Source organism: Bufo bufo, chromosome 1 (assembly GCF_905171765.1).
Source record: "Bufo bufo chromosome 1, aBufBuf1.1, whole genome shotgun sequence".
Taxonomy (NCBI): Eukaryota; Metazoa; Chordata; class Amphibia; order Anura; family Bufonidae; genus Bufo; species Bufo bufo.
The window spans coordinates 445,939,649-445,953,367 of record NC_053389.1 but is presented as its reverse complement, the minus strand read 5'-3'; the positions used below and the strand labels follow the sequence as shown (position 1 = coordinate 445,953,367).

At 44.2% G+C, this 13,719-nt stretch overlaps 1 protein-coding gene across 2 annotated transcripts in view; it reads right to left on the bottom strand.

Moving 5' to 3' along the window:
• Window positions 1–13,719, bottom strand: part of ELK3 (ETS transcription factor ELK3) — a 107,063-nt gene that overhangs the window by 8,008 nt on the left and 85,336 nt on the right. The gene's annotated exons all lie outside the window — the stretch shown is intronic.

Here is a 13,719-nt window from a genome sequence, read left to right as displayed (position 1 = left end):
TGCACAAGTAGAATGCTGTCTGCCATTCCAACACTTGGTGGCAGGCTCGTGCAGCATGCTATGCAGATTGACCAAACCTGTCATTGTTCTGATCAGATTTTGCTATGTGTTCAGTAACATCGATGTGAAGGGACAGCGTGCAGCTCAGTCTTGCTGATGTAATCATAAAGCTGAATATCTGGTTATCTGGTCAGCTGTCATGGTAAATGTGAAACAAAGTGTGGTTGCTGAAATTTAAAATACTTAGACGATTACAGTGTTGTATTTGGAGCCGCTGCTGCATTAAGGTTTATGAGTAACAACCCTGATTAGTAACACAGCAAGTCTATAGCTGCAGGTTTTCACATCACACCCAAAAAAATGGGTGAAGAACATTGGACCCCCTGCTTTGTGGCCGAATGCTCATGCACATTCAGCTCTGACTAACAGCATTACTCAAGCGTGCAATAGATCTGGTGATGTGTGTAATGAACCAGACGGCTCATCCTATGCTGATTTTTGTCAGGAGTAGCTAAAAAAAAATGTATGTGGTTTCAGGTTGATACCCCATTCTCATACAGCATACATACAACGGCAGTATGGGATGCCTGCTTCTGTGACTGGAAGGGAGTTCTTATGGCCCTTACAAGCTATATGCAATAACACCACCTACAGTCCTGTATCTTGCATAATGAAATACACAATAATACTGGGGTTTTCCAAGACTTTAGAACTGATGACGTACACAAACTTACAGGACAGGTCATCGGTTCTAAAGTCTGGGAAAACCCCTTTAGGGCTAGGTTTACATGTATACTTAAAGGGGTTTTCCGAGATTTTGATACTGATGACCTATCCTCAGGATAGTAGACAAAAGTGTTTGTAGAGCAGCACCCACGGACATAAATGGCCACACCGGTAATGCAACACCCGAGCCAAGACCGCAGATCCTCAGCAGTCGACCGTATAGTAAATGAAGAGAGGTAACGGCAGCATCTCCAGTGAATCCTTTATTGGACGGACTTTACAGAAAGTGTGCCATAAAGTCAAGCAGCAACTTTTGGCTGTATCCCAGCCTTTGTCAAGCCTGTTACCTCTCTTCATTTACTATCCTCAGGATAGGCCCTCAGTATCTGATCGGTGGGGTCTGACACCTGGGACCCCCACAGATCAGCTGTTTGAGAAGGCACTGGTGCTCCTGTGAATGCCGCAGTTTTCTCTCTGCTTCTCGTAGCCCAGTTACATCATGGGTATCGTTGACGTGGCCTAGGAGCAGTTCAGCCCCATTCAAGTGAATGCAGCTGAACTGCAATTCCAAGCACAGCCGCTATACAATGTACGGCGCTGTGCTTGGTAAGCTGCGAGAAAGCGGTGCTCACAGGAGTGCCAGTGCCTTCTCAAGACAGTTGATCAGTGGGTGTCAGACCCCCGCCGATCAGATACTGATGACCTATCCAGAGGTCATCAGTAATAGAGGACCTTTCACTGGTCCTAACATTACTGACCCAATCGCAGCTGAGCACATCACAGCTATGGAGAAAAAAAAAAACTAACCTTCTCACCAGCTGTGACGCTCTCCGCGATGATTGGACCGCTCACAGCCAGGGAGAAGAAGACGCCCATTGAGAAACCCAGCCGTCTCCTCCTCCCTGTACCGATGCAAAAGTGAATGGGTCACACAGTGGGGTAACGGAGCAGCCAAGCAGCCTGACATCTCCTAATAAAGCCCTATACTGCCAGGTAATAATATTGTAATGTTAGGACCAGTGAAAGGTCCTCTTTAAGTTTGTGTACGTCTGCTATTGACTCCCATAATTTGCAATGCTAAAAAGAAACATACACCTGACATTTTGCACAAAACATCAGACATGTAGATTTAAACGTGGTTTTGGAAGGCAAAAAATGTCACCCTTATTCTTAAAAAAGGAGCAGGGGGGTATGCAGGGGCTTAAATTGTTGTAGTTCAAGTAAAAAGGTATTCGGTTCATATATACGATGGCCATTGAAGCATTCTTTGTTCAGACCCCGGGCCAATTGTTTATCTTTGGTGATTTAAAGCTATTAGACAGGAACAGACTATGTGATAAAGCCTTGGTTTTGCTTTTACTTCTAGTTCCGGTTTTTCTGTAAGTTGCAGGCAGGAAACTGGAAAACACCCCACAGGATATCTGGACTCTTACATTTGCCCCAGTCCTAGCTGCGCACTTCCTTATCTCTGTATGTTTCTTCTGTGACACCTCTCTCGCTAAAACTGATTATTGTCTTTTGAGCCAATATATGTGTGAGATGGAAAGCTCTGTCCTCCGTAGTACATTCGTTTTGATGTGTTCATCAGAACTAACCTCTATGCCTCAAGCATATGTACAGTAGCCATAGTTCCCTATTACAGTACTGCACAAAGGCTGCTAATAACTGTTGGGTCACTTTATCCGTATGGGACTGCACCATTGGAAAACATTCCTGCATGACTGCTTTCTATATCTAAGCAGTTTTTATGTAAGGTTTTTATTAGCTTCAAGTCTTAAAAAAATATGCTGGCACAAGGGTGTTGCTAGGTCAAAACATTCGGGGCCTGGGCCCCTGATGTTTTGTCCCAGGCCCTGAATGTCCTGCCTGCCTGTTAGATATATAACTGTATTTTGAATCTAATGCACTGCAAGAGCTGAAGGACCTGTGATAAGTTCTAAATGCAGTAGCTGAAAAGGACCTGCTATGATATCACCATCATGTGACCAGTGCAGGAGAGGAGGGTTCAGCAGTAAAGAGAAGTCTGGGGAAGAAGCCGAGGTGAGGTCTGCTACATGAGGAGAGGTAAGTGAAGGGAGAGGCAGAGCAACGTTGGGAGTTGTAGTTATTTAACTGGGACTGTATGTTAGGGCTGAAGGGAGGGATGTTATTTACATGGGACAGTGGGGTGGAGTGATGTTATTGACATGGCAATGCATGTTGGAGGTGACGGGCAGGGTTATGTTATTTACATGGGACTGTATGTTGAGGGGTAATGTTATTTATATGGGACTGCATGTTGAAGGCAGCTGTGGGAGGGAGTGATATTATTTACATGGGATTAAGTGTTAAAGGCTAATGTTATTTACATGGGACTGTATGTTTAAGGTGTCTGGGGGAGGGAGTGATGTTATTTATATGGGATTGAAAATTGAGGAGGTGATGTTATTTACATGGGACTGCATGTTGAAGGCGGCTGGGGAGGGGGTGATGTTATTTACATGGGACTGTATGTTGGAAAGGGCAGGAGAGATGGTGTGATGTTATTTACATGGGACTGTATTTGGGAGGGGGCTGTAGATAGAGAGGGATGTTATTTACATGGGACTGTAAATTGGAGGGGGCTGGAGAGATGGTGTGATGGTATTTATATGGGACTCTATGGCTGAGGGAGGGAAATAGTGTTATTTACATGGGACTGTATAGCGGAGGTATTATCATTTCTGAGGATACTAAACCGAGGAATATAACTACAGGGGGAACTACAGGCGGCATTATAAATACTTGGGGCGCTTTAGGGCGAGCATTATAAAAGTAGGGGGTGATATAACTACAGGGGGCACTGCAGGTGGCATTATAAATACTTAGGGCACTTCAGGGCAAGCATTATAACAGTAGGGGGCAGTATAAATACTGGGGGAACTGTGGGGGCATTTTAAATCCAGGGGACATTAGGCGTTCTTATTACTACTGGGGGCTCTATAGGAGGGATCCGCGTTATTTCTACTAAGAGCACTATGGGGGTCTTATTACTACTGAGGGGTCAGTAGAGAGCTTTATTACCACTGGGGGAATAATATGGGGCTTTATTTCTACTGGGGGGCTCTGTGAGGGTATTATTAATACTGGAGGGCTCTTCTTTTCACTGTTGGGTCACGTAGGGGGGCAGTATTACTAATGAGAGCATTCTAGAAGGGAATTACCATTGGTGGGACTATGCAGAGTACTGTTACTATGGGGGGGCACTCATTTTTCTTCAGGATAGTATTTGGGGGTACAGAAAAGTAGGGAAGCTAAGATGTCTGTGCGTCACACTCTGCAGAGACGAGGCATGGCTGAGAGAAGTGTCCGGACCGAATGGAGAAGATGATGACAGAGAAGATCTATATCAGAGGAGACGTCACCTGGGAGGCCCTGCATGTGAGAGGTATAGCAAGTACAGTAAAATGTCTTCCATGCCAGTGTTTGCTGGGGGGGGGGAATGCGGTTGTTCAACTAAGGCTAGTTTCACACTTGCGGCAGGACAGATCCGACATGCTGTTTACCATGTCGGATCCGTCCTGTGGCTGTTCGCCGTGCCCCCGCTGCGTCCCCATTGACTATAATGGGGATGGGGGCGGAGCTCCGGCGGTGCACGGAGAAAGCCGCCGGACTAAAAAACCTGACATGCAGTAATTTTAGTCCGGCGGCCTTAAGCCGTGCACCGCCGTGCTGCGCCGGAGCTCCGCCCCCATCCCCATTATAGTCAATGGGGACGGAGCGGCGGCCCGGGGGCACGGCGAAACAGCCGCAGGACGGATCCGACATGGTGAACAGCCTGTCGGATCCGTCCTGCCGCAAGTGTGAAAATACCCTTAAAGAATTGAGCCATATGCATTGGTGCTTGGGCCCCGGATCTTTTGAGACCCTAGCAACGCCCCTGTGCTGGCATAAGATGCATCAAAGTGATTAAGAGGTGCAACAGAAATGTGAATAAAGCCATTTAAATGTGTTTTCAGTGGGAAAAAAAAATTAAGAATATGATGTTTTAAGTGTATTGTGTTGAGGAGACAGATTTGCTTTAATGAAAGGCATACACAATCTGTCTACAAGACAATAAAACATTTTCAGTCTGCACATATATGCAGGATGTGGTACGTGTAGACACGAAAATAACTGCACCATCCGAATGACAGTTCCTGTTGAGAAATGCTTGAGATGACTGTCACACTGCTGCAGATGCTCTTCACTCCTGTATAGCTTCAGCAGCGGGCACTAATAACACTGATAATAAACCCACAAAACGCAGGCAATACACCAGAATAACAACATAGTCAGGCTGATCTTTCCATATGCAGTTCTGGTAATGTTTCCGTCCAGAGCATCCTCAGTGTTTCTATTGTGCTCAAGCTGTAAAAATGTTCTATATCAGGACTTCCTCCTATTATATTTGTGAGGCGTCGTGCTGGGAAATCAACACAAGGTAGGAATTCCTGCAGCACCACCCAGTGGAAAATATAGGAAAGACTAAGGGTACGTCTACATCGTGATTTTGGCCGCGACCATGTCCGCTGGATTTTTAGCAATTAGCGGTTTGCGGACGCAGAAAACCCTGTGACCCCATTCATTCCTATGGCAGACCCGCTACACTGTGATACTTGGCCACAACATAAAATTGCCGTACAGATGTACCCTAAGCCTACAGCCAATCAAACATCTTATGTAATAATATACAGGAAGGAGTACACATAAATCAGAGCTGACAATATACACATTGGAGGAGATTTATCAAAATTGGTGTAAAGGAAAACCAGATTCCACCTTTCATTTTTCAAAGGAGCTCTAAAAAAATGAATAGATGGGCAACTAAGCCAGTTTTCCTTTAAACCACTTTTGGTACATCTCCCTCATTATGCTCTATTCTATCTAGTCATTGTGGTATTTATTTGATGTAGGTATCAGCAACTGTATACCGTACTGCTGAACACTTCAAATATACCTGTCACTATGAAATAGAACATACACTCACCTAAAGAATTATTAGGAACACCTGTTCTATTTCTCATTAATGCAATTATCTAGTCAACCAATCACATGGCAGTTGCTTCAATGCATTTAGGGGGGTGGTCCTGGTCAAGACAATCTCCTGAACTCCAAACTGAATGTCAGAATGGGAAAGAAAGGTGATTTAAGCAATTTTGAGCGTGGCATGGCTGTTGGTGCCAGACGGGCCGGTCTGAGTATTTCACAATCTACTCAGTTACTGGGATTTTCACGCACAACCATTTCTAGGGTTTACAAAGAATGGTGTGAAAAGGGAAAAACATCCAGTATGCGGCAGTCCTGTGGGCAAAGATGCCTTGTGGATGCTAGAGGTCAGAGGAGAATGGGCCGACTGATTCAAGCTGATAGAAGAGCAATATTGACTGAAATAACCACTCGTTACAACGAAGGTATGCAGCAAAGCATTTGTGAAGCCACAACACGCACAACCTTGAGGCGGATGGGCTACAACAGCAGAAGACCCCACCGGGTACCACTCATCTCCACTACAAATTGGAAAAAGAGGCTGTTGAAGACTGGAAAAATGTTGCCTGGTCTGATGAGTCTCGATTTCTGTTGAGACATTCAAATGGTAGAGTCCGAATTTGGCGCAAACAGAATGAGAACATGTATCCATCCTCTGATGGCTACTTCCAGCAGGATAATGCACCATGTCACAAAGCTCCAATCATTTCAAATGGTTTCTTGAACATGACAATGAGTTCACTGTACTAAAATGGCCCCCACAGTCACCAGATCTCAACCCAATAGAGCATCTTTGGGATGTGGTGGAACGGGAGCTTCGTGCCCTGGATGTGCATCCCTCAAATCTCCATCAACTGCAAGATGCTATCCTATCAATATGGGCCAACATTTCTAAAGAATGCTATCAGCACCTTGTTGAATCAATGTCACGTAGAATTAAGGCAGTTCTGAAGGCAAAAGGGGGTCCAACACCGTATTAGTATGGTGTTCCTAATAATTCTTTAGGTGAGTGTATATCTAGCAGTATACATTTTTTGCAGTGTCCAGTGGCATGGAAAAGCACAGTTCCTGGTCAACACACTGCAAACCCAGCTGAATACCCCAAGTACACTATACATGTGATAAGGTGGCCCCCACTGTAAATAAGAAATTTACTAGAATAGATAGGGATTCATTGTGCACTCCTAAAACTACACCAGATTTTCAGTAGATAACGATAACCTGATCACACAAATGAGTCTGAATATTAGAACTGGTCATTTATTTATTGAGGAAAATGATCCAATATCACATGTTCTTGAATTCCAAAAGTATGTGAACCTTTCAGATTAGTAGATAATTTGAAGATGAAACTGGAGTTTTGAGTCATTTGGATGACAAGTAGATTTGAGTGGGCAACCTGCTTTATTTAAAGAACGGGGATATACTGTATCAAAGTCTGATCTTCACAACATGTTTGTGGAAGTATATCATGGCACAAACAAAGGACATTTCTGTGGACTTCAGATGAAGATTTGTTGTTGCTCACCAGACTGAAAAAGTTACAAAACCATGTCAGAGCCCATTGAGATAGACTTATCTATCAGATGTGGGCTTAGCTTAGCGTATGATTGTATGGTCAATATCAGTATATGCTGTGATTGCTACAACAAGGTCACTCGCCTAATACATGCCAGGGACATAAGGAAAGATGTAAACTTCGAAACACAAGGGCATGAGTGAGTTGAAACCCACATAGTGGTGAACTATACAGTAATCCAAGAATGAGAAATCCCTCTGGGAGGGAAGAATGTTGTGTTTGTTTGTTTTTTTGCTGCCTGAAGGAATAGCCCCCCATCGCACCACCTATTAGAGGTGCGTGGATGGTAGCATATCTGCCAAAATGCTGCCAGCATCAAAGGGTTCTCCCACATCATCTCTGGACATCATGTCTAAAGCATGCACTTGAGTGCACTCCATTGCAAGTGATTGGAATTCAATAGATTGCAAACAATCATCTCCGAAATATGTGTATTGGTCCTCATGCTACAATTTATGATGCAACTGTATTATTAAACATCAAAAACAATAAACTGAAGGAGAAGTTTGATAAAAAATATAGATCAGCATGAAAGTAGAAAGATAGAGGAGAACCAAAGTGGAGCAGGAGGAACAATTAGAAAATATAGGCATCAACGATGCTGTGAGTTCAGGTCACCTAACCTACAGTGCAGATAACATAGCCCATGTGTTACATGCAGAGATCTCCTTCACAGTATGAGGACAAGTAATTGCTATAGTGATCCCTCGTCCTCATACAGAATCATTCTTTCTGGGCAGCAGATCACTGTTTAGACAGCATGATCTACTGCCCAGAAATGATGACTGGTGTGCCTGCACGAACGACAGGATCACACGATGAACGAGCAAAACGCTCGTTCATCGGGTGAACAGCGGCACATTTACACAGGCAGATTGTAGGGAACGAGAATTCCTGATAATCTGCCCGATAATTAGCTCGTCTAAATCCACCTTTTAATTTGGCCTTAAAGAACAGAGATAAGGACTCTAGCCTGACCCATCAGGAAGCTCATCTGATTTCACCCTGAGCCAGACTGAGCAGCTAGCATTCTATGTGAAAACATACAGGCTACAAAAGGTAAATGCTTTAAATGGTTGAGAATTTTTACAGAAACAAATTTGAAAAATGATCTTTTATCACATTCAATAAAAAATTATTGATACAAATGTGTCCATAGCCTTTGAAGGTGGCTTACAATGTTAAGCGATCCCTGTGATAATAATTCATGAAGCAGCCGCCGGCTCACAGTGCTTCTACTTCCGGCTGCTGATTCATAAATTATTATCACAGCGATCGCAGGTCAGTGAATGTGACGGAGCATTAGATTGCATAGAAAGGGGGAATATAAATGTAATTTTAACTCCTAAGACTCCTGTGCCCAGCCTTCTGTCTCCCAGGGAAGCACGAGGCAGAAGCACAGCGTCTGCACAGCCCGTCTCCCCTTGTCTTATCGGAGACGGATGGCCCTTAGCAACGCTCTTTTGCAGAGTGCTGCTAAGGGCCATTTTAGCCCGTTTTATACCAAAAATAAACGTTTTGGCTAAATAAAGTCTATTGCAAAATTGTTAACTATCACTTGCCCTACACTTTAGCAAAAAAATAAATAATGACAGTTATCCTTTAAATGAAAAATTTCTAATATACATTACTTGGAAGGGACTGAGCTGCACCTAGGCCATGAGACCAATGAACATGACATTCCTGGCCTAGGAAGAGGTCTCTTCGAGCAAATGATTGGCATGGGTGCCAGGAGTTGGACCCCAACCGTTCATTTACTGATGACTTATCCTGAGGATAGGTTATCAGTATTAAACACTCTGACAACCCCTTTAATAAACAACTATTTTGTTCAACCGCAAAGGTCTATGTCAGGGATCAGCAACCTTCAGCACTCCAGCTGCTGTGAAACTACAACTCCCAGCATGCAAACTTACTTGTCTGTTCTTATAACTCCCACAGAAGTAAAAGGAGGATTCTGGGAGCCGTAGTTTCAGAACAGCTCAAGTCCTGGGGTTGCTGATCCCTGCTCTGTGTCATTCTGAGCGGGTGCCCCTCTTACGAGAAGCCTATACAGATATTCATCCCTCTACTTATGGGGATGGAGCACCCAAACTAAATGTATGCATGGTATGAAGCGGCATGGTTACCCTTGCAACTGAATTTTCAGGCTCAAGAGTATATACTGTGACTATTTCCAATTTTCAATTGTTCCACTATTTACTTTCACATGGAACATTCTTCTCATCTATCTGATATAGGGAGACTGTACATGATCATTCAATGAAAGCAAACAAGACTTCAGTGTTTCCCATAAAATATCCGATTATGTCATTGAGTTTCTAGGTAAGGACTCAGGAAATAATGAAAACTCTACACCTGTGCTACAATGACCTCAATATTTTGGAAAACAGTTTCATCTGATTTTATAGAGTGCTGGATTAAGAGGATTTTGGCCATATGCATTGCTGAGGTGTGGCTACCTCTCCAGAACAGGAACGAGGATAGCTTATGGTGGCCTCACAGGAGTAGTGGGATACCTATGTACTCTCTGGTGAAATGACAAGGCTGCTTCTTCTAGACATTTCAAAGAATAAAAAGAACATTGAAACATCGTAAAAATGAATGAAAAGCTTGCTACTTTACTAACATGACAATGTACTGGTCAATGCATGGTTTCTGAGAAGTAGACTGCTGCCTTAGGGTACTTTCACACTTGCCTTTTTCTTTTCCGGCGCTGAGTTCCGTCCTAGGGGCTCTATACCGGAAAAGAACAGATCAGTTTTACCCTAATGCATTCTGAATGGAGAGGAATCTGTTCAGGATGCATCGGGATGTCTTCAGTGCAGTCGTTTTGGCTTTTCAGGACGGAGATAATACCGCAGCATGCCACGGTTTTATCTCCGGCCAAAATTCAGGAACACTTGCCGGAATGCCGGATCCGGCATTAATGTATTAGTGCCGGATCCGGCATTAAAAACACTGCAATGCCGAATCCGCCCTTCTGGTCTGCGCAACAGAAACGGATCCGTTTGTCCGTGTGACAAACGGAGTGACGGATCCGTTCTTGCAATGCATTGGAATCCAGATCCATCTACAAATGTTGTCCGTTTGCATGCAGATTTCCTGATCTGGCAGGCAGTTCCGGCGATGGAACTGCCTGCCGGATCACTCTGCCGCAAGTGTGAAAGTATCCTTAAGGGCTAATCAAAGTGGAGAATATTTTTGAAGGGGGTTCTATCACAAGAAACATTCATTACCTATCCACAGGATATCTGATAAATGTTAGGAGCCCGACTGCTGCTCCATACAAACTCGTCCTTAACGCAGCCATAGCTGGAAATGGAAAAGACCGTTATGAGGAGTTTTCCTGTAACCTACCTTGGTACCCATAAAAGCAAATTTTGGGATATCAATAAACCCAGGTTTTTCTCATAGCAGAGTGAATTAACTAAAGGCTGGGTGAACCTGAAACCAACTGGGGTAATGCTTCAATGTGGTCTCACTTACACTAATGATTTCAAGCACAAAAGTAACAATTCCAGTGTGTCCCCTTCCGCCTGGACATGGGATTTCTGGACACTGTATACTTTATGGAAAGTGAGATTGACTTTTTTCTTGGCTTTAGGTTTGGTAACACAGAAAGTCTATTCCCATCAAAAGTCTTTACACTAAAATGTATCTATAAAGCCTCATGCACACGTCCGTGGAACACGGACCGTGAGATACCGGCCTGGATTCCTGCTGAGTGCAGGAGCGCACGGCGTCATTGGTTGCTATGACGCCGTGCGCTTTGTGCCCCCGCTGCTGTACAGTAATACACTCGTATAGATAATACGAGTGTATACTGTACAGCAGCTGGCGCACGGCGTCATAGCAACCAATGACGCCGTGCGCTCCTGCACTCAGCAGGAATCCAGGCCGGTATCTCACGGTCCGTGTTCCACGGACGTGTGCATGAGGCTTAAGTACGAACATGATGTGCATGTTCTGTGCTCCCTTATTTTTTATATTAATAATAATTGAACATTAAAGTATGTGACTCAAGTCTAGCAATAATGTCATCACAAAGAAAATGGGCCCTGTCACTGAGTCACCAACCTCTTTCCCAGCAGCATGCTCTTACATTCTCATTCAATGGTCATTACTATCTGATCATTTTTTAAATATATTGTTGATTTAGGTCTTATGTACACGAGCGTGTGCACCCAGGCTACGGACTGCAAATAGCAGTCCGCAATGCATGGTTACTGGTCAAGTGCACGCCATTTGAGGATGCGGACCCATTCACTTCCAATCCGTGCCTCCACTCCGTATCTTGCGGATTGCATCCAGCCAGTGCCAGTATATTATGGACCTGCTGTTTGCGGTCTGCAATACGGACACGGAGCACACACGCTCGTGTGCATGAGCACTTACCAAGAACCAAATGAATGAATGGGTGACAGATCAGAAGCAGATTGCAAGTTGTAGCAGTGTGCATAGAATAATATTTTGATGATATTCTAGTCCTGATATTACCACTTGATATAGTTTGGATTTTATCGGTCAGTCTGGGTATTACTTCACTGTGTGTAAATCAATAAGGTCCAGATCTCGGTTGCACAGTGAACACAGCGAGAATATAGTCTGTTACAACGGTTTGCTCCGGTATATTACACTGACACTGTAGGGTCAGACTTGGACTCCCGCAGATGAAGTGAATTGAATTAGATCATTATACAATCCTGCGGTGATCTCAGCCCGAGCCATGGGAGCTACAGGTGTTGCAGCTGTAATATGGATGAAAGAATGTGCCTCTATTACAGCCACATAAAAACAACCATAAAGGCAATTTTATGAAAAAGCCTGCAGAATCCCTGAAAACTAAACTCTTTTTACTAGAGGGTCGTTGATGACGATAAAGCCTCAAATACAAAAAGATCAGCGGAACAAGATGAACCTGAAGTTAAAGGGATTGTCTGACTAATGTGAAAATCTCTCCAAAGCCCCTAAATATGTTAAAATAAGAAAATAACATATATTCACTACTTTCCCCATCCTTTCCTGCGCTGGTGCTCCGGTTCTCTACTGTGTTTTTTCTGTAAATACAGCACATGACTGCTGCAGCCAATCACTGACCTCAGTGGTATATGGCACTATATATAATGCAGTCATGGCTGCAGCCTGTAAACACATAGGCGTGAGCTGGAGTGGCAGCACTGGATAAATACATAAAATGACAATTCTTTAGCATATTTTCTTAGAACTCTGCATTGTACTATTCCTCCTGAAGATTTATCAATAAATTGAGAACTGGACTTTAAAATTCCCCTTGAAAACAGGGTGTGCTGCCGTCAGCACTGGCTGGACAGTGTTAGACCTCGTTCACACGTCAGTGTTTGGTCAGTGATTTCCATCAGTGATTTTGAGCCAAAACCAGGTGCGGCTCTAAACACAGAGCAGGTGCAGATCTTTCCCTTATACCTTATCTCTGGGAAGGCTTCACTTCTGGCTTTGGCTCACAAATCACTGATGGAAATCACTGACCAAACACTGCAGTGTGAACGAGGTCTTAGGCTCCATTCACACGTCCGTGTGGTGTGTTGCGGACCCGAAAATTGCGGATCCGCAACACACCCGCCCGGCACCCCTATGGAAATGCCTATTCTTGTCCGCAAGCTGCAGACAAGAATAGGACATGTTCTATCTTTTGCGGAGCTGCGGACCTGAAGATCGGGGCCGCGCTCCGCAAATGCGGATGCTGACAGCACACTGTGTGCTGTCCGCATCCATTCCGTCCCAACCGTTCCGCAAAATTGCGGAACGGATGCGGACCCATTTGCGGACGTGTGAATGGAGCCTTAGGCCTCTTTCACACGGGCGTTGCTGAAAAATGCGCGGGTGCGTTGCGGGAACACCCGCGATTTTTCCACGCGAGTGCAAAACATTGTAATGCGTTTTGCACTCGCGTGAGAAAAATCGCGCGTGTTTGGTACCCAAACCCGAACTTCTTCACAGAAGTTCGGGCTTGGGATCGGTGTTCTGTAAATAGTATTATTTTCCCTTATAACATGGTTATAAGGGAAAATAATAGCATTCTGAATACAGAATGCATAGTAAAACAGGGCTGGAGGGGGTTAAAAAAAATAAAAAATCATTTAACTCACCTTTATCCACTTGCTCGCGTAGCCGGCATCTCCGTCTGACTCTTTTACTGTATAGAACCTGTGGAGAGCATTAACTATAGTTTAAGGACCTGGGATGACGTCACTCTGGTCATCACATGGTACGTCACATGATCTTTTACCATGGTGAATCACCATGGTAAAAGATCATGTGACGTACCATGTGATGACCGGAGTGACGTCATCCCAGGTCCTTAAACTATAGTTAATGCTCTCCACAGGTCCTATACAGTAAAAGAGTCAGACGGAGATGCCGGCTACGCGAGCAAGTGGATAAAGGTG